The sequence below is a fragment of the Apis cerana genome, unplaced genomic scaffold (assembly GCF_029169275.1).
Source record: "Apis cerana isolate GH-2021 unplaced genomic scaffold, AcerK_1.0 Chr0_AcerK, whole genome shotgun sequence".
In the NCBI taxonomy this organism is placed as follows: Eukaryota; Metazoa; Arthropoda; class Insecta; order Hymenoptera; family Apidae; genus Apis; species Apis cerana.
Window position 1 is genome coordinate 4,362,684 of NW_026893558.1, and position 22,534 is coordinate 4,385,217.

Here is a 22,534-nt window from a genome sequence, read left to right on the forward strand (position 1 = left end):
TTAATTCGCGAATGTTTGTAATAATTTTTATAAAATAAGATGATCTCATTGTCATTGAGATTGGCATAATTAAAAATATATAATTCCAAAAGTTTTTTAAATTCTTTTCTCGAAAATGGCATGTTCTCAAGCAATCACTCTATATCATCTGTTCCGTGTTTTAATAATCGATTGAAATTATGATCAGTTCAATATATATGATATAATGATCAGTTACAATAATAGATATAAAATATGATGCCGATATTGCTATATCATATTTTACTCATATTTATCATATTTTATCATATTTTATCATATTTTATATAAATATTCGATGAGATTAATGTTTAAATTTTTGATAACTCTTAAAAGTCAATATCTAATTTTTCCAAAAAAAAAAGTATTTAAAAATATTGAAAAATAATTTTAGAAGGAAAATCTTGTAATTGTACGTTCTTTGATATTTACATTTAATATTTACAAACATTCGATATTTAAACATTTTAATAATATATCGTTTCATTATACATTTAATAATAGTCAAATCTAGTTAAAAGTTGAACGATGTGGAAAACTATAAGAAAAAAATTCTTCGCTATTATTAAATGCCTTATAATTTATATTACAATTCAAAAAAGTTTTTTCAAAAAATTCTCCATTATTATCGATCGTTGATCTCTTATTAAACATAAAATAAAAAATATAATATTGTTAAAGGATAATGCTTTTTAAAATTTTAATATCATACATTTTAATGAAGCAACTTCACGTGTCGTAGTATGTCCTTGTTCTCTAGTAAAAAGATCAATTCTATATACTCTTCTATATATTATATTGTTAAATGAAATAATATAAAAAAAAATTAACATTGACACATTAGTTTAAATATAATGAGATGTAAATAACGTGCTGATAATATGATATTAACTGCATGATTTTCAATTAAAAAACGATATTTAGCAATTAGTGATGAATGTGATAAATTTATAATATCATCGATATATGCGGAACGTGATTTTAATTTGTCATTTAACTATTGAAAAAGCAAATTGCAATGCTGGTGAAATGTTAAAATGAAATACCTGGACGCGGTTTAAAATTCCTAAGGTAATATCAAAATTTTTTAATAATAAGATACAATTTAAGATTTGTCTGATAATTAAATTTTACTTGTTTTTCTTGATTCTGGAAATAAAAAAATAGCAGACTTGAATTGAATAAAATTTTAATCTAAAAAATATCTAATTATCACAATGGCGATACTATATAAAATAAAAATTAAAATATATAACATATATTAATGTAACATAAATAAATGTTAATCGTTGAGTCGTACGTTAAATTAACAACTTGTAACTCGATGCAAATATTAAAATGAGCACCAAATATAAGAATTAGCTTCCAATGTTTCTTGAAAAGGTGTAATGCTATTGGCTGTAAGATGATGATTGATTTCTCATTTATTACACAATTTTCACAAAGAAAGTCAAAAAAGGAAACGGATATGTTACTGAGAATGGCGCGGATAACTAAATTTGTCAAAATTTTGATTTGAGAAAATGGCAGAAGAAATTGATGATTATGAAAGTTTTGGTAAAAGAGAACGATCGTTTTTATTTTTTCTGTTATCATGAGTCATTATTTTGAAATAACATGTGCGTTATCCGCGATATAATCATTAAGAATTTGCAAAAAATGAAATAAATAAATGAATTATTATTGAATTTTAAGAAAATATGCTAATATAGAAAAAATAATATAATGTACTGCAAATATTGCAAATATTGCAAATATGTGATTTGCTATATGTACTTAATATTGCTATTCCAAAAGTACTTGCAACCTTCCAAGGAAATTAAAAATTTATTAAGCTTAATAATTTTATGATTTTATTTTAAATAAACGCAATAAAATAAATAAATAGTATTTTAAAAATTTTCTTTATCATATATAAAATTAATTGATATAAAATTAATATTGATTTTTCTTTTGAATGATCAATTTTAGATTAAAACAAAAAAAATTGACATAATAAAATTCGGGATGAACTTTATTTATTATGTTTTAGCAAATTTGTTTTCAACTTATCGAAAAAGCTTCAACTAATAATTTTATTTTAATTTTTATGTTTGTTTTGAATCCTAGAATCAAAATATAATATTTCGAATATATTAATAATTTATCACTTTTTTCATTTTTTTAATATATTTACATTTCTTTCATCTATATATTTTTCTTCTCTTTCTATTTCAGCGTTCAAGAAACATTATTGCAAGATGTGAACAGATAGATAATATCTTACAATCATTTGGAATTGAAAAAAATTATGGAAAAATTTTCTTCCAACTTACACAAATATTAATTATCTTCAGCATAATAATAATAACCATTATCTCACTAAATTGGTATTGGTCCATTTATACCTATAAATTACGAGAATTCATTTTAATTTTGTTTATATATATACGAATAATAACTACTACTTTAGGAATTTTTACTTTTACCGTATTCGTAAGATAAATTATGAACTTAATAATTATGGATATAAAATTAAATAAATAAATAAATATCGTATTTTTAAATTTAAGATCAAATTTCCTTAAATATATATATATATATATATTTCAATAATGTTGAAAAAATATTAAGAAAAAAAAACAAAAATTTGAAGAAGTTTTCGTCAATCTGAAGAACAAAAAGAATCGATTATATTTATAAAATCAATTAACTTTAATATTTTTTATTATTTATTTAATATTCAATTAGTTTTCTTTCATTTTCAATTATTTGTAATAAACATTAATTATTTAATAACAATTTTTTTTTCATTATTTTTATTCGAGTAAAATCTATTCTATTTCTATATTTTTTAATTTCTATAGCATAATTTTTGGTTTCTTGTGATTTCGTAAATTATTTTCTCAAAATAAAATTAGACTTTCAATAATATCAAGATTAGGATTTAATGTTGACCATGATACTAATTTTGAATTAATTTCAAATTTCTTAAATGATGATGAAGATCCACTGATAAAAATTATCATACAAAAAAATAGTACTTTCATTTTCTGTCAATGCTATAATTAATCAAATATCTATATTACAATTATTGAATTGATTTAATTTGAAATATGATCTAAGTTTTGTGGAAAAATAAATTACAATAGAAAAATGAAATATTAGAAATTTTTATGATATATCATTTTTTTATTTTGTTTTGTGATCAAATTAATAATTTGAATTCTATTTTAGTTATTCAATTCTAATTACAATTAAAAATAAAGAAAAATTATCTAAATATTAATTACGAAGATATTAAAATTACACGTTGAATTTATATTCTTTATTCTAAAATGTATTTTTGAGAGATCATTCTTTATTTTCAGATTTACGAAAAAAAATTTTTTTGTTTCTTTATTTTCTTTAATTACAGAAATACATAAGATATTTTTATCTTTGTTTCATTTTTCTAAAAATTGTAATTTTCTAAAAATATGATTGATTTTATAATTATTGACAATGCATCCGAGATCATCTGAAATATTATTTGAATTATTAAATATTAAATATTTAATAATTAATATTGTTAAATATTTTACAGGATAAGTTATATAAGATAAATAAGCTTATGAAAAAAGTGCATCAATTATGTACAATACAAATGTTATTAATATAAGATATAAAATACAATCACGTATTGCACGAAAATTTGTAATTCAATATCATATTGTAATAATTGACTTTACATTTATTCACATGATTTATAAAATTATTATTATTATTATTATTATTATATTATATATATTATTATATATATTAATTATTAATTATAAGATATATTTTTTGATATAATATAATCTATAAACTATTAATTTTGATTAATTCGATTAAAAATAGATTTGCTATTAATTTTGCATATAATAATCTTTTTATATATTGCAATATATTTCACGAACAAAAGTTTTCTACATCAATAGCAGCATTGAAGAAAATTTTATATCTTAAAAAAAAAATATCAATCTGTAAATTAACACTCATTAAAAAAAGTCATTCCGCAGTATTCTAAAAAGGAATTATTTTGTAAATAAGTATTCTATTAAAAAAAATGATATTCTCTATATAAATATTTTAAATAAAATGAATCAAGAGAAAAATATATTTATAATCTATAGTTTCTTTGAAATTGTTCTTCTTTGTAATGAATACTATATGAGATAATAAAAAAAAAATTTGAAAATCATAAATCAATTCTGCAATTATTTTTTTAACCTTTTATCGATTTAGAAGTATCTGAAGATAAGGAAATATTTTCCAAAGCCGTGACAAATAATTTTCAAACATTATTTGCATAATGCAGTTATGATAATTTATACAATTGCACTAATAAATATATAAGAATAATAATAAATATTAATATATACATTTTATATAATAAATATATATGTTTATAAAAATATAGGATATTTTGAAAATGGATATCAAAATAATGAAGATAGTTCATATATATCTAAGAATTAATTTAGTTGTAAGCATTTTAAGTTTACATTATATAAAATGAAATAATTTAAGAACGAAAACGCTCAACTAGATGCAGTAGCAAATTTGTTAATTCAGATTATAATTGTGACTATGAACTGTGATTATATATTCTAAATATTGCGTAGAGATTCTGATTAGGAATTCTATCATCAATTTGTGCATTATATATTGTCATTAGAATGGAAAAAATTTAAATCAATAAATTTACAGTTTTATTATATTTATTATTTTCTTAAGTGTGCAAATAAATTCTTTTTCCTTTTTTTCCAAATTTAAGATTTTATTACATAAATCAGATACAAGATTATGTCTCATAGCATTCACCCTTATTCTCTATAACCTTTTTCCATCTGACGATTAAATTATAAATTCCATTCCTGAAGAATGACAGCTATTTGCTGCTTATGAAGTCGTTAACACATTTTCGAATATCTTCTTCCTAGTTGAAATCTGCTTTCCCAATTGCAGACTCCGAAAAAGACAATAGTCTGACAGGGTCAGGTCTGGAGAGTACATATCATGTGGCAGGACTTTCCATCGCATAAATTGTTCCCAAGTTCCTTTGCAAAGTGTGGCTGAACATTCATGTTGCAAAATCACGCGTCTTGTTCTTTGTACATGTAAACAGTTATTTTTACTCTAGCTGATCGTATAAATTCATTAATTGACTTTAATAATATTCGGCATTATCCTTCCAAGTAGAAGCGATTCATAATAGATGATTCCTAGAAATTCTACTATATAGACAGCTATGAAAAACTACAATTTTGATACAAATTGATTTTTCATGAAAGAATTTATTATAATAATACGAGTTTGTAATAATGAGCTCTCTCTGATCATTTTCGATGTCCAATTCGCCATAACAGCGATTTTCGTGTCGAAAAGCTATAATTTTGATCAAAATCGAATTTTCATGATAAAATTCAACGTAACTAGCAAATATCAGCTTGAAAATGTCACTCTTAATGATATCAAAGCAGAATTCGCCGAAACTGCGATTTTCGTGCCGAAAATCCTATATAACTTATCGAAATCAATTTTTCGTTCCGGAATTTGAATTCCGTAATATGGCGAATTTGTATTGAAGATCGTTATCCGTCCTCTCTGAACGTTTTCAATGCAGAATTTACCATAAGAACATTTTTCGTGACGAAAAGCTACAATTTTGATCCATATTGATTTTTTATGGAAGAATTTGTCATAACAATGCGAGTTTGTGTTAGATAACAGTCTCTCTCTGATCATTTTCGATGCCCAATTCGCCGTAACAGCGATTTTCGTGTCGAAAAGTTAACAATTTCAATGAAAATCAATTTTTCATGTCAGAATTTAATAAATTTTTTATTGGATTTCGTATTTCTGTTTGTTTTCGACGCGGTGGCAGCGTTTTTTACATCAAAAATCTTCAATTTTATTGAAAACCGATTTTTCGTGTCGGAATTCAACGTATCTGTGAGAAATCGTTACTTGAAACGATATCGAAGCGAAATACGGTAAGCCTTCCATTTTCTTGTACAAAAATTGCATCACTTACCGTAATCAATTCTTCGTTTTATAGTTCGTTTTAACTTTTTGTGTTGGATAACGTTTCCTGATCATTCTCGATGCACAATTCTCGATAATATCGTTTTTCGTAACAAAATTTACAATTTCAATCAAAATCAATATTCCCAGAACTGACATAATTTGACATAATTTGGCTCGTTTTTGTACGATGTCGTATTTCTTCGAATCGAAAATCATTGTAGCAGCGTTTTTTACATCGAAAAACTACAATTTTGATGAAAACCATATTTTCGTGTCGAAATTCAATATGTTTGTGAGAAATCGTCACTTTCAACGAAATCAGAGCGAAATACGCTAACGGATACGCAAGCTAAGGAAAAAATATAGACACTCACTCACTCCCATTCACTCACACACACACACACAACACACACACACACACATATCTATAAACCAAAAATATATACAACCAAATATATACAAATCAAAATGTAATTTTATTTATTATTACACCTCGCATTAAAATGAATGAAAATGTATGAAGAAGAGGAAATTTTAGAATCTTTAGATTTGGGCACTATTGAACCGACTATAGAATATGTATAGGAGGTAAAAAGAATTTTCTTGGCTCATTCAAGCAGGAAATATTCCACATTACATTCAATTTTATCTGGTTACATTTCTACAAGCGGTTCATACGCTACGGACGAATAAAAAAGTGGAAATGTTAGAATATCTTGAATAGTGAAATGACTGTATCTCTATAACAAAGATACATATTGTTTCCTCTGCTCATTACAAAAACAGGAAACATTGCTCTTTATGTTCGATTATAGCTGGTTACTCTACGACAAGTATTATACGCTATGATATATTTTTATGCTTTTTACGTTCATTTGTGCATTTGCCAAATAAGATATAAGATTGTCAGAAGAATTTAGTTCTGAATATTAATTCAAATCAAAATGATTTAAGCGTGTCAAAAGAACATTAAAGTATCACATTACAGGATGAATAAGATAAAATAATAAGCAATTGGTAAGAAGATTCGAATTAATTTTTCATAAAATATTCATTTTACTTAAAATTTTAGATCTCGACAATCTAACTATGGATGATGAAGATACATATGTTTCGAGATGATACATTAACAATTGAAAGTTTAGAAATAGATTATATTTGGATTCAACGACTTAATTTAGAATCTACAATTTTACTACATAATATCGTTGAAAATTTTGAAGATGAAATCAATCGTTCCTTATTAGAAGATAATATAATATTTATATGATATATTTTTATATGATATATTATTATATGTATTATATGTATTATATGTATTATATATATTATTATATATATATTATTATATGATATATATATATATATTCTTTTACAAAGTTGAAAATTAAAGAAAAATAAAGATTAAAAAATAAAATTAAAGAAAATTTTACTATATACTTTACTTTATACTATAAATAATTTATATTTTTATGAAAAATGGTCATATATATCGTCTGGTAATATAGTATTATTTGTTGATAAATAAATTCAAAATATCATATATTTGATAATCTATTAATTAATTAAAATTAAATATATATCAAAATTATGTTAAAATAATATTGTTAACAGGTGTTATACATTATTAATTTATAACAATATGATCGATATGTTGTAAATATATACATACATATATATATATATATATAATACTTTCGAATGATGTTATAGAAGAGCTAAAATACGTTTAGGTTATTTAAACTAAATGTCGCTTTTTGCCGTCATGTTTAATTATTCTGTAATAGATATTCTGTGAATTTGTATTTTGTAATTTATACGCATATATATGAATATACACACGTGTATTAATAATATTTATTTAAAAATACGATATAAAATATAAATTATAAATATATAAACAAATTTAATGCATAATTTTAAAAGATTGTTACGAATAATGCGAAATAACACGTAACCTTAACGATTATAACCTATACGAAAGTTGAAAATTTGACAGTAAAAAGAAATAAAAAGAAAATGAATGGTTTGAAATAATAAATAATAAATTTAATAAGTGCTTTAAGTTGAAGTGTTTTAGTTTTCTTTAGTTTTCTTTATTTGTTTAAGTTGAAAGTGTAAATAATTTAACTGTTTTTCTGTGGTACACTTTTACCAATTATAAAATTAACAATTGTTTATATGATAGAATTTTAGAATATAAGTAAATATAAATCTCACATATATATTTCTCTCGAATTTTAATATTCATAATTCCGTTATTTTGAAGATTATATTTTTTAAAATTATACGATATAATTAGAAGAACTATAATAATGCAGAAATATTTAAATTCATAATAATTTTTGTGTTTAAATATATTGATAAACATTCGTAATAATAATAATAATAATAATCCATTTTAAATATCTTGTTCTATAATAAGATTTAATTGTCTATATTATTAATGTCTATATTAATGTTACTTAACTATATTACATGGAAATCGACAATATGGAATTTATAATGGTCTAATCTCGTGATTTGTGTAGTAAAAACAAATTCTATGACGCAGTGTCTAAAGAATCATGTGGAAAAATAAAATTCATCAATTCCGAAGCACATGTAACCTTATTACAGGCACGATTGTTTGATTTTTTTCTGTAGAAGATAAAATCGAGATAAAGATCCAAAAGTCCGATATGGTGTGGATTTGTTCAATTGCTATTAATAAATGCAACAATTTGTAATGACACGACAACACTGGTTTAATTAGAATCCATTGCATTGTGTTTTCTTCTGAAAGTGGTGAAGCAAGTTTTGACTCCAATGTTTTTAAATATCGGTAAGTAAAATCATAAAATTAAAAATTAAACTCTATATATATATTATATATATATTGGAATAAGTCAAATATTAACATCTGACTTTTATGTAATAAATATATAAATATTTTTTTGTTTTTTTTTATAAGGAAAAAATTCATCCAATATGCCTGTCACTGCACACTGTCAACGTATACAGACATCCTTAAGATGTCATGCAGAAGCAGGATTCCTTATCATTGCTGATCTCTTCAGGAAAGAGAAATCTATATGATTCTGTAACACTTGGTCTTTATCTGGGATCCTCAGAATGTTGTTTAGAATATTCGATATATTGAAATAGTTGGATGAACCTGTACACAAGTGTCCTGCAAAATTCCTTGATACTAGCACAAGAAAGATAAGATATCTTTTGTGAAATCAAGATCACAGAAAATAAAAAAATTGCGGTCACTTTCAAATAATGCATAAAATAGATTTTTAGATGGAGAAAGTGAAACTAGAGTGAAAAGAAAAAAAGTCCCTTTTTGTATTAGTGGTGTATCTTACAGAAAGTTATTGATTACAAATGCTGGTTTATAGCAATTTATCATTATTTAATATATTAATGAAATTTGTGTTTCATTTTCTGTTTCAATCCACGAGAAACTAATTTAACAACTGATCTAAGTATCCTTTAAATCCATAGTAATAATGTGATGAAAAGTATTGATGATACAGTCCAGAAACAAATTCAGTTATCAAGAATAGAGTAATTGTGTATTATTTGCGTTTGATATGATTGAAATTATGATTATCCTGTTTTCCTTACTGTTTCATGATGTAATATTGATGTAATGCATCTTGGAAGTATGTTTTTATATTAATTACTAGTGTGTTCATACAGTTTATAGTATCATTTTAATATTTATTATTCATTTTTCTTTTAACATTTCCTGTTTAAACCTTATGGAATTAAACATTATCTTTTTAAGTAATGAGAAAAATTGTGATAGAATGAACTTTGACATGATTTATAGATATTTTTTTATAGATTTTATTTATAGCATTGTTTATCGTCATTTCTTATGTTTGGTATAATCATATGATTGAAATTCGATTATTTTAAATTTTAATTTTGCAGAATTAGACATCATTTCTTAAGATATATTATATTTTAATGTAAATATTAAGAATATAATAACAGTGAGATATCATTAGTTTTTTGGTTTTAATTTTTAACATTATTGGTAAATACTGGAATTAAAAATAAATATTGTAACATATCAAAAGTTGAGAATAATAGCTACCGTTCTATGAGGAATTGTTCTTTTTATGCTATCATCTGATATGTACGAGATACTTTTATCCTTGTCAATCAAACGAAATTGAATATAAAAATTTTCTAATGTAACATTATTATATTAAGATTGATAAAATAATATACAACTTTAGATTTTTAAAAATAAAAATAAATTAATGATTATACCCTAATATGTGAGATATAAATCATGGTATTAATGAGATTGAAATTGTCGTCGCGATCGTGGATATCTTTTCACTAATTTTAAATGAACTAATGGATCCTATGCTTATGCTCAACCACGATTCTCAAGGTATTCAATGAAGATTACTGCTTGATGCGGTGACGTTTCACATTCCAAAAACATTATACAACACAAGTAGAGCTGACATTAAATATTTTAATATTATGATATGAAATACGAATATTACGAATGTCTAAAATTGCTTGAATTTTTTTTTCTCTTTTTCAAGTATTAGAATCGTAACATTAATTTGCATTATTTATGCAAATTTGTTGAAAATTATTTGATCTTCATGTATATATAATTCTAAAAATCTATATATTTTGTAGAAAATTTTTAAATTTAATTTTCATTTATAAATTATATGATAAAATTGAAATAATAAATTGATGAAAAAAACATGATTCAAATCTAACTTATATTTTTAATTGAAATTATTTTTAAGAGAAATTTTATTACGAAAATAATACTTGTTTATTCTAAACTGGAATATTTTATTATAACATTAATATAATTATATTGCAATATAAACGTATTGAAAAATTTATTGGCTATTGCATTATTGTATTGATACTATTTACTAGATTTCTTTAGAATTATTTCTTAGTGCTTCTTAACATTTTTATTCCGCCAAACTAGATATTTAAAAAAAATTATATTTAAAAAATTTAATTATAAAGTCTTATTAACATTTCTGCATTTTAAGTTAGAATATTCCATAATCACAATTATATATATTTCACAAATTTGTTAAAAAATTTTTAAGCCATTGAAAATTATATACACAATATTCCCTAAAATTATCCTTCAGTGCTCTCTAGAATTCTTCACATAGAAATAACTTAATTAATCCATTTTCTCTCTCTCTCTTTCGCAACCAATAAGAACCGTGGAATTGATCGATCCTCCACATCTTGTTTAGGATACATATTCAAGACAGAAAGGTGTAATCACGTATTCGATACACCCTCGAAAGTCATCTTCGTCTACGGCATGACTTCCGGTCGAAGTTAGCGTGTCGTTTTATCTCAAGTCGTTTATGTGAATTATTTCAAGAGAAACGTCTTTTATCTTCTCGAACATTGATGGCATTTGCCTAATTTCACTTATTTAAGCAGGAGCTCAAGATTATATTCTCGATAAGAACCTTGAAATGAATTCACAAGAAAGAAGATTCATGATTTCGGCATAAAATGAAGAAAATGGCTATCTTGGCCGTGGACAACGGAAGTGTCCTCTTCTTCCAATATGAGGTTGAGGCGGATATTTTTTAGATGGAATGCGATCAATCCTTTCGATCAAAGGTGTTTCTTGCAGATGTTCACAGAATGGAACATCATCATTTATGTTGCCGATTATGCGAGGGAAAGCACAAAAATCGAATTTCTCGGATTGTACACGGGATACAGTCAAATGCGATGCCACTCAAATTTTGAACATTATATGTGTGATGTTAGGATAGTATTCTGTTCCATTAATCCTAAAAGTACGCTCTTCTTTTTTTACAATAGTAAGTTAGTTTATGGTAAATTATTCCATTATGAATTAAGTATTACATACATTATCAATAATTTAAGTAATCGTAACAATATTAAATTTGATTCCAAACAGTTTATAATTTTATAAAATATTCAAATAAAAGTTATTTATACCTTTAATAAATATTAAATCATTCTATAATCTTTCCCACAATAGTTTTAACAACTATCACTTTTTTCCATTAATTAGTCATGGGACATGTTTCTATTTATTAACACGTCCATTGATTTTCCCATGAATGATAATTAAATGATATAAATAGGCATTTAATATCATAACACAGGAAATTTTAATAGTAATAGTTGCATTCAATTAGCAATTATATGAAATTATGTAATTTAATTTCTACTTATTTTCAGTTAGTTTAGTTCAATGAAATTACGGAAACTGAATATTGAGAATATCTGAAAAGCGGAAAAAATTAAAATGTTGAATTATAAATATATAAAATTATATTTTAAGCAAAGATTCATATTTTATTGCAATTAAATTTTATGATAAAAAAATATTTTACAGATTTACAGATTTTTATTATTGGTAATTTACACGGATCAGCTTATAAATAGTAATACGAAGAAGCGAAAGAATTTTAAATATGTAAGAATATATCGACCAAACTTTCATCAATCATTACCAACCAGGAACTAAATTCAATATTGAATATTAGACGAAATTAATTGCCTTTCATATTTAAAAAAAAATTATAATGACCAAATATAAAATTTAATATACATTTTATAATAAGTATAAAAGCATAAATAATTGAACTATTTTTCTGTAGAATACTTTTACCAATTTATTATAAAATTATTATATAATTAACAATTGCTTATGTAATAGAATTTTAAAACATAAATAAATATAAATCTCACATATAGTTTCTCTTCAATCTTAATTTTCATAGTTTTGTTATTTTGAAGATTATACTTTTTAAAATTATAGGATATAATTAAAAAAATAATAAATATGCAAATATTTAATTTCATAATAATTTTTTTTTCAAATATATTATTAAAAAACATTAAAAATAATAATAATTTTTTTTTTTATCTCTTCTAATAAAAAAAAAAAAAAAGATTTAATTATTTATATAATTAAAAAAAATATATTTAACTATTTAGTAGAGAGGATCAAATCATATAAATATTTGACAATGTGAAATTTATAATGGTCTGATCTCGTGGTTTGTGCTGTAAAAACAAATATTATGATGCATGTATTTAAAGAATATATATATATATATTTTTTTTTTATAAGGAAAAAATTCATGTAGTATGCTTGTCACTGCATACTGTCAACGTATACAGGCAGCCTTAAGATGTTATGCAGAAGCATGACCGTTTACTTTAAGGCTATTTTATTTTATCATCTTTAAACGTAAGTAATGAAATGAAACAAGAAATTTGGTCGGAACTTTTGGTACAATGTGTATCTAAAAATATAATGGCAGTAAAATACAAAGCTTGAACTATACATCCATCAGGTTAAAATATTCATTTTTCTCCTTCTGTTGTTAAAATTAAAATAGATAAAATCTATCGTTATATTTGTCCTTTTTCTACGATTATAATGAAGGTACATTTGCGTACATTTTTATGCTTTTTACTTTTCATTTGTGCATTTACCAAATACAATACAAGATTGTCAGAAGGCTGTTTAGTTGCGCATATTAAATCAGATCCAAATAATTTAAGCGTATCAAAAGAATATTAACATTAACGTATCATGTAACAGGATGAACAAGATAAAATAGTAAGCATTGGTAAGAAGATTGGTATTAATTTTTTATGAAATATTCATTTTACTTAAATAAAATTTTAGATCTCGATAATCTAACTACGGATAATGCAGATACACATGTTTCGATGATATTTTAACAATTGAAAGTTTAGATGGAAATATATTATATTTGGGTTCAATTTAGAATCTACAATTTTACCACACAGTATCGTTAAAAATTTTGAAGATGAATGCGATCGTTATTTATTAAAGGAAAATATGATATCTATATAATATATTTTTATATATTTAACATATATTCAACGATAGGCAATGATAGAGATTGGCATGATGAAATTAGAATTAGATAGAAGTTTGAAAATGATATGATAAACGATATGAAATTGAACAAATAAGATGAAAAAAATTGAAGATAAATTTATGAGAGAAAATAAATATAAATCTGATGATATTTTTATTAACATGCGTATTTCTAAGTATATAAGTATTTTTTGCATTTAGAAGCATTGAAAAAAAAGAAGGAAATGCAATATGATACTAGCAATTTGAAAAATAATTTGACAGATAAGAAAGAAAAGAAATCAAAAAGCTGAAAAAATGATTGAAACAAACGTGTGTGTATATATATATATAAACGATATATATATATTATATATAAACGAGTAATATTATTATATATAATAATATATATATAATATTATTATATATAAACGAGTAATATACACAAAACTGTCATATTTCACATGAAACACAATAATATAAATTATTGGATTATCTAATAAATTATATTATACACTTAGACTACTTATATTACTACTATTAGTTTGATTAATCGAAGTTTTATTTGTAATTTAATCTATAGTCACAAACTTTTTTTTACTATCTTAATAAAGAAATTGAATTATTATGAAAGATTTGTTTTCAATGAAAACTTATATATAGTAAAATATTAAAAGATTATATATAGAATAACTTATTTGTGAACAAAAAATTTCTTTGAATATGTGAAATGAACTTTCATTTTTCCATGTTTTGCATTTCTTCTAGAAATATATGTTGTTCTATCTCCGATGATAAAGTTAGAATTCAATATTTTTTGTAATTTAAAATTTTGTTTTATTTCGAATCATTACGAATTGAAAGTATATAAAGAAAAAAAAATAATATTGAAACTTAAAAAAATGATTTTATAGCATTGAAATGATGTTCCATAATAAAAAAAAATTTCATATTATTCATGGTTTCATATTATTATACTCGCAATATTTCATATAAAAAATTATCATTGATTCAATTGAATTTGTATAAAATATACGAAAATTTCTGCGACCAACTATATATGTAATGTTCTTATTAACAAGTTAATAATGAAAAAGAAAAATAAATTTTATACGAAGTGGATTATCTTTAAATTAAAAAAAATATTTTGTTTCGACATTTTATCTAAATTAATTTAAAAAATTAAGGCCGATTTTATTTTTGTGTTTATATATATATATATATATATATATATATAGATAGTTATATATATAGTTCTATAGTTATATATTATATAATATGTATATATAAATAGTATCATTTTACAAATGTGAAAATTAAAGAAAAATAAAGATTTTTGATACTATAAATAACTTATATTTTTATGAAAAACAGTCATATATCGTCTGGCAATATTAGAATTATTAGTATTATTTGTTGATAAATAAATTCATGATACCATATATTTCATAATTAATTAATTAATTAAAATTAAATATATATCAAAATTATATTAATATTGTTAATAAATGTGATACATTATTAATTTATAAGTGTGATCAATATGTTGTAAATATATATATAATACTTTAAATCGAATGCTGTTGTAGAAGAGCTAAAATACGTTTAGACTATTTAATCTAAATGTCGTTTTTTGCCATCATGTTTAATTATTTTGTATTAGATATTTTGTAAATCATATGTGTATATATGAATATACACATATATATTAATAATATATTTAAAAATATGATATAAAATATAAATTGTAAATATATAAACAAATTTAATGCATAATTTTAAAAGATTTCTACGAATAATGCAAAATAACACGTAACTTTAATGATTACGAAAGAACCTATACGAAAGTTGAAAATTTGACAATAAAAAGAAATAAAAAAAGAAAATGATTTGAAATAATAAATATTTTAATAAATGCTTTAAATTGAAGTGTTTTAATTTTGTTTTGTTTTGTTATTTTCTTTATTTGTTTAATTTGAAAGTGTAAATAATTTGACTATTTTTCTTGGAATACTTTTACCAATTATAAAATTAACAATTGTTTATAAATGTTTATATAATAGATTTTTAGTACATAAGTAAATATAAATCTCACATGTAGTTTCTTTCCAATCTTAATATTCATAGTTATGTTATTTTTGAAGATTATACTTTTTAAAATTTTACGATATAATTAGAAAAATTATAATAATGCAGAAATATTTAAATTCATAAAAATTTTTGTATTTAAGTATATTGATTCGTAACAATAATAATAGTAATCCATTTTAATAATTATATTTTAATTATATTTTGTTTTATAATAAGATGTAATTGTCTATATTATTAATTGTAATATCTATATTGATATTATTTAACTATATTGGAAATTGACAATGTGTAAATATTCGACAATGTGATATAGTTTAATCTGGATCGTGAGTTATCACAATCCATATCGGAAACCTCAGTAGCGCGTATCACCGAGAAAACTCCCTCCGGCGAAAGGATCTCGGCGTTCGGGCGTCCCTGGCTCTGCAATTCCACGATACGTCTCCGGAATTTTCTCCAGTCCGCCATTCTTATATTATATCTGGGGAATATCAGTTGGTATTGCTGGCTGCGCTGCGGTGCCATACATGTCAGTATTGTGTTATGATCGCTGGTTGTTCATCCTTCCATAACAGACCATTTCCTGATGAATTTCAGAGCGTCTCGAGACGCAAGAGTTCAATCAATGGTCGAGGCGCTTGAATGCAAGCGAAAAGTGGCTCGATCAGCAGTGAGGTCAAAACTCGTCAGGGGAAGTTCAATTTGCTCTCCACGGACATCCACATGATAATAATGCCAGAGAGGTAATCTTGCGTTTACATCAGCTAAAATTATAAATTTCTCTCCGGGAAGGGTGGATATGATTTCTTCTATTTTCGGAATATATGGTTCAACGCTATCGAAAATGAATTGAAAATAAATCCTTGCGAAATACATCCGGCCAAAGAGTCCGATTACCACCACACACACACAATGATCGTCACAGAGATGAGTCAACTTAATCGTCATGATCATCGAGTTTCGTATTGCTATTTCGGCCATGACCGCGATGCCGGATTTGCCTCTGGAGACGCCGCTCTAATCCGATAAATTTCCCACTCAGGTTATATGGCTCCTGCATGAGCAAGATGTCAATGCATTCATCACCATGATTCGCGCAATCTCAAGGGTGACATATTGCGCTCTCCACGTTGAGTTGGGCCAAACGTAGTTCGCATACATCTTACTGACATAGGTCTCACTGACCATAGTTCGTTCGTAGTAAGACCAGATTCAAAGCCGCCGTATAAGAAAGACAGGCTTTATCACGGCGTGTGATGACGCTTCTCTTACAATTATGGCAAATATGGCGAATTCTTGTTTTTATTACGGCTTTTTGAAGACATGACCTTCCTCTGTGCAGTGGCCGCAGATCTCCTTATCATTCCGGCAGTACTAGTATGTCCGAAGTTGGCACTTGTAATATCTTGTCGCCAATAGATAATCTTGTACTCTGCAGCAATTCCAGCCAATATAGATCCTTACCTTTTTGATGAGAATCTCTTGGGCTTCTTTCGATGTTTCGAACAATTACATCTGTCCTTTTTCTTGTCGGTTTTGAATGCTTACCTGTTGGCGGAACTTTTCTTTCATGTTTGTTTCTATGTTCTATTCTATAAGAGCTTTCATTATCTCTTCATCACTGCTCGCTCTAGGAAATCTCATATATTATCACTCGTGTACATTTCTTCGCCGGAACATCACGAAACTTGCTTCTCTTAGTTTTGGATGCTCAAGGAAAGTCGTAAGGTCCTTTTGACCGGCTATTTCTACGAGGATTCCGTTGCTGCTAATTCTTTTTATGTGCTTAATTTTTAATTTGTCTGCTACGAGCGAGACGATCTTTAATACAGCTTCCTTTGTCTTGTCGGAGCTGTTTGCGATTCCTGCGTCAGCTGAGACTATTGTTATGGAGTTCGGGAGGTCCCATTTCGTATTTGTGAGCGCCACAATCCCAGATCACACGTCCACGCGTTAAGTCATATTAAGTTTAACCGGTTATCGATGGATGACTTTTTCCATAGTGCTTTCCAATTTGTTGCTGATCTTCTTTTCCCTGTTGCAAAGCCATTATCTGATCCTCTAAATTGCTACTATAAATTAAGCTCCATTGAAGCAGTATCTGAAGTTTCGTGACCCTTGACGTTAATTGTTCCAATACACGTTTCGGAATACTGTTTTCAGGTCGGAAAGGATATTGAGGATTTCCCAATATGCTTTTTCTGCTTTCGTCCTCATCTGGAGAGTAGTGTCGTTTTCTTTTGTTTCCTCCTGGGATTCTTCCGTTTTAACCGTTGCGTTTTTCCCGGGATTTCCGTTCTTCCGTCGCGATTCTTCTTTATTCTTTGTTTTGATTGTACAGAGCGAGAATATTCCTGTTTGGATTCCTCGCAAGAAGACACCTTCCTTTTCAAATAGATGGATTGTGAGTTATCACAATCCATATCGGAACTCTCAGTAGCGCATATCACCGACTTAGACATTTTACGATAGGGACAGAGGGAATCTCGTTAATCCATTCATATGCATCACTAATTAGATGATGAGACATTTGGCTATATTATGCGCCTACGATTAAAAGGATCGTGGCGAACTTCCGAAATCTCCTCGTGGGATTCATCATTTAAGACTATTAATTGATTATTCCGCGGACTCACTTTTTAGCGATGCTGCCACGGGATCTGTCCGCGAGCTTGGAAAAATTAGGAACGGAGATACTTTCGGAAGGCGCACTTAACCGCACGCTGTATCATGCGTTGTCCAGGCACTGCCACGCGGAGGCGTCGTCCCAGATTCTACATAATAGAATCTGCCTCGCGTCCTTAACGTATAAGTACATAGTATGTCAGGACTCGTGTAAAAGGCAGAAATGGGCTAGATGTTTGTTTGTCAGTTGGCAACTGCTTCGTCTTTTTGAGTCAACCAATGGTCTTTTAAATTACGCTTTTAAATTTTAGATTGGCCTTGCGGCTTCGTCAGTATTTAAAATTAATAATAAATAATAAATAAATAAATAATTTAATAAATAAATAAATAGTGTGCTTTTTAACGGTTATATTGTGTAATCGTAGTCCAAGAATTCGTTCACCATTTCAATCGACGATGGGAGGATTACAAGCGAAGCCGTCAGGGCATGCTTTGTTTGAAGCCCTAGGATTTTGAGATTATGTACTGTGGCTCGGGACACTGCTCCTCTGCACCCTAATTTGTTTAAGGATTTTGTTGGAGAAATATTCTTTGGTTGCTACATTTGGCTGCTTATGATGTTTGTAGCATTCGTTTAGTTTTATTAATAATTCTGTTTCTTCTTTAAACCAGACCGGGACTCTACTGACTGGTCTAGTATTTCCTTGACTTGTGTTTTGTGCTCTTTTCAGGTTTGTTGCCCCCAGATGTCTATGCATCCTCTTTACGATAGAAACGATTTCTCGCAGGAGCCACATTTAAATTTGGTAACACCCTTTAATACTTTTAATCCCTTACACTTGGGTAAGTGATACCTGTAGCCATGGAGATTCTCGAATCTCTTATGTAACGCATCTCCATATTATTTCTTTCTCCGGATGTTGCGTATCTCTGTGTTTTACATATTGACTTTCCTGGCGGAATCTAATGTCTTTCCCCTCTTTGAAGCACTATCTGCCCGCTCAGAGGCAAGTTTATAACGATTTCAAAGACATGTTCCATAAGCCGTGGTCATTGCCAGTGGCCCTCTTATCCGCAGCGTACGAGTCCTCCACGGGGATCCCCGTGTCCTTCTTTGTTAGTAGATATAATTAAATTATTGAATTTAATTACTCAATCTTGAGAAATTTATTTGCTCCTGTCACTTTTTCTTTTGATAGTCAATCGTTCCTATGTACTCCGAGTCGGCGCAAAGCCACCGAAGAGAATCAACGATCTGCCAACCACCAGACTTATTTCGACGTGGAAATATTATTTACGGTTATGAGCATAAGGTAACTGTTGCAAATCCCTTTCACTCATGATCAAAAATATTTTTAGCACTAGCAATTGGCCGACCGTTCACACTTTTAGATATGGGTAGGTGGGCTCGCAACTCCCTATCGGTGTGCACTTCATCGTCCATGCCTCACCGTAGTCGGTTTCGAACTTTATGATACTAAAGAGGAGTCGATAGGCATTCCAGCGGGACCACGTGAAGCTACGAACTACAATGTGAAGCAGAAGGAACTATGTGTTGCGCTTTGTGTCCCCATAAACCATCATTCTCAAGAACTACGCTTCGAACAGCACCAATACTACTGTATTTCTTTGGATGCGTTACTAGCCGCTACAACTAACGCACATCCATCTAACAGTCAGCAGCGTATTGCTTATAACCACTAGCGGCGTATTGCTTTACGCAACGTTGACGCATTTTTTCCAAGTTCAGTATTGCTTTGTTATCACCAGTGGCATATTGCTTTGCAATCACCAGCGCCGTATTTTTTCATTGCCGCGGCACAACGGCATTGACTCTACAACAAACTGCTCATTCCTTTTAGTTTATTACAAGGCGTGGCGACTTATTGCTTTTGAGCCATTAATATAAGTGACATAAGATTTATGAACATTGATATTTTGGTGAAGCCTTAAGAAAGTATTGTATGTGTTGCCAAGATAAAGGCGGCGTCATGGAATAAGCAAGAATGTCCATGTGGTATCTCTACCAAAGTGCCGTCAGTGTTTTACGTTTGATCATAGATGACGTGATCGGTTGCACGATATATATCACGTTCATTACAGCGGCAACGGTTCCTCGCAGATGGAGCTACTAAAATAGCGAGGCATTTGATTACCAAGAATCATAATTACTCCCGCCGTTTACCCGCGCTTTTTTGAATTTCTTCACGTTAACATTCAGAGCACTGGACAGAAATCACATTGCGTCAACACTCTCGGGAGCCATCGCAATGTTTTATTTTAATTAGACAGTCGGATTATTCTAGTGCCAATTCTTTGTTGAGCATTGAATGACAGCCGAAGAGAGCGATCGCGACGGCAAAGCCGACACAGAACCCTCGCAGCAAGGAAGATCCGCGGGAGACCACAACACGGGACCGAACTCGGATTCGGAATGTAAGGTACAAGACCACGTCCCGTTCAGCTCACCCAGGCCTGGCACGTCAGCCGCTTCCCGACCAAGCCCGCTTCTCAGAGCCAATCCTTATTCCGAAGTTATGGATCCAATTTGTCGACTTCCCTTACTTACATTAATCTATCGACTAAAGGCTCTTTACCTTAGAGACTTGCTGCGGATATGGGTACGACGCGACACCTCCACATGGCTCTCTCCTGGATTTTTAAGGTCCGAAGGGAAGATCCGGACACCGCCGCAACTGCGGTGTTTTTCGCGTTCCAAATCTTATCTCCCTGCTAGAGGTTTCCAGGCAATTCGAACGCTTATACAGAAAAGAAAATTCTTTCTGGATCATTTTGGGTTATCCCAATGAATATTCTTACGAGGGCCCGAATGGTATATGGTTCCGCTGTCGGATTTCGGAATAGGAATCGGATTCCCTTTCGCCCAATGGGTGTGTTTCTGGTCTCATATTTCAATTTTTATATGTTTGTATGTATGATCTTAGGACACCTCATTTACATAGGATTTTTCTCAGGGCTTAGGATCAACTGACTCGTGTGCAACGGCTGTTTACATGAAAGCCTTCAGCGCCATCTATTTGAGAGTAATTGCTTCGGCAGGTGAGTTGTTACACTCCTTAGCAGATTCCGACTTTCATAGCTACAGTTCTACTGTCTTAACCAACTACTTTAACTTCTACTGTCAACCAACGCCTTTCATGGTATCCCATAAGCGTCGACTTATGGCGCTTTAGCTGTGAATTTCGTTTATTCCACAGCGCTAGTTCTGTTTACCAAAATCGGTCCACTTGGCATTCTGATCCAAAATCTCATGGCTTCATGATCCAGGCAAGCCAGAGATCTCACCTATTTAAAGTTTGAGAATAGGTTGAGATCGTTTCAGCCCCAAGGCCTCTAATCATTCGCTTTAGCAAATGAGATTCGTACGCATTCGATGAGAAACAATCGAATGTCAGCTATCCGAGGGAAACGTCAGAAGGAAGCTACTAGGTTCGATTAGTCTTTTGCTTCTATACCCCTATTCCGACGATCGATTTGCACATCAAAATCGTTACAGATTTCCATTAGGGTCGTCCTGACCAGACATAATTCACCATTTTTCGGGTCTCAACGTGTACGTCTCTTCTCGCAGTGAGAACGAAACGCTTTGGGAATACGGGGGGCCGCATAATAACGCGTTTTCTCTCGATCGGCATTAAGTTCGATCTTCAGTTTCATTTCGTCTTTAGGTTTTTGCATTCCAATAACTCGCGCACATGTTAGATTCCTTGGTCCGTATTTCAAGATGGAGAGTAGTATTACCCAAAGCAATAGCGTCACCGACCAGTAATTCGAGTCTTAGCCAGTCCAAGAACGCCGCCTGTTAATAGCTGGCCAGGCCCGGGGACGGCACCAGATCCGTACCTCCGGGTAAGAACT

At 28.1% G+C, this 22,534-nt stretch overlaps 1 long non-coding RNA gene across 1 annotated transcript; it reads left to right on the top strand.

Moving 5' to 3' along the window:
- Positions 1 to 7,769: 7,769 nt before the first annotated feature.
- Positions 7,770 to 10,328, top strand: LOC133667571 (uncharacterized). The gene is made up of 2 exons (XR_009833277.1): positions 7,770 to 8,875; positions 9,005 to 10,328. It is a non-coding gene; the product is annotated as an uncharacterized LOC133667571 (long non-coding RNA).
- The last annotated feature ends 12,206 nt before the right edge of the window (positions 10,329 to 22,534 follow it).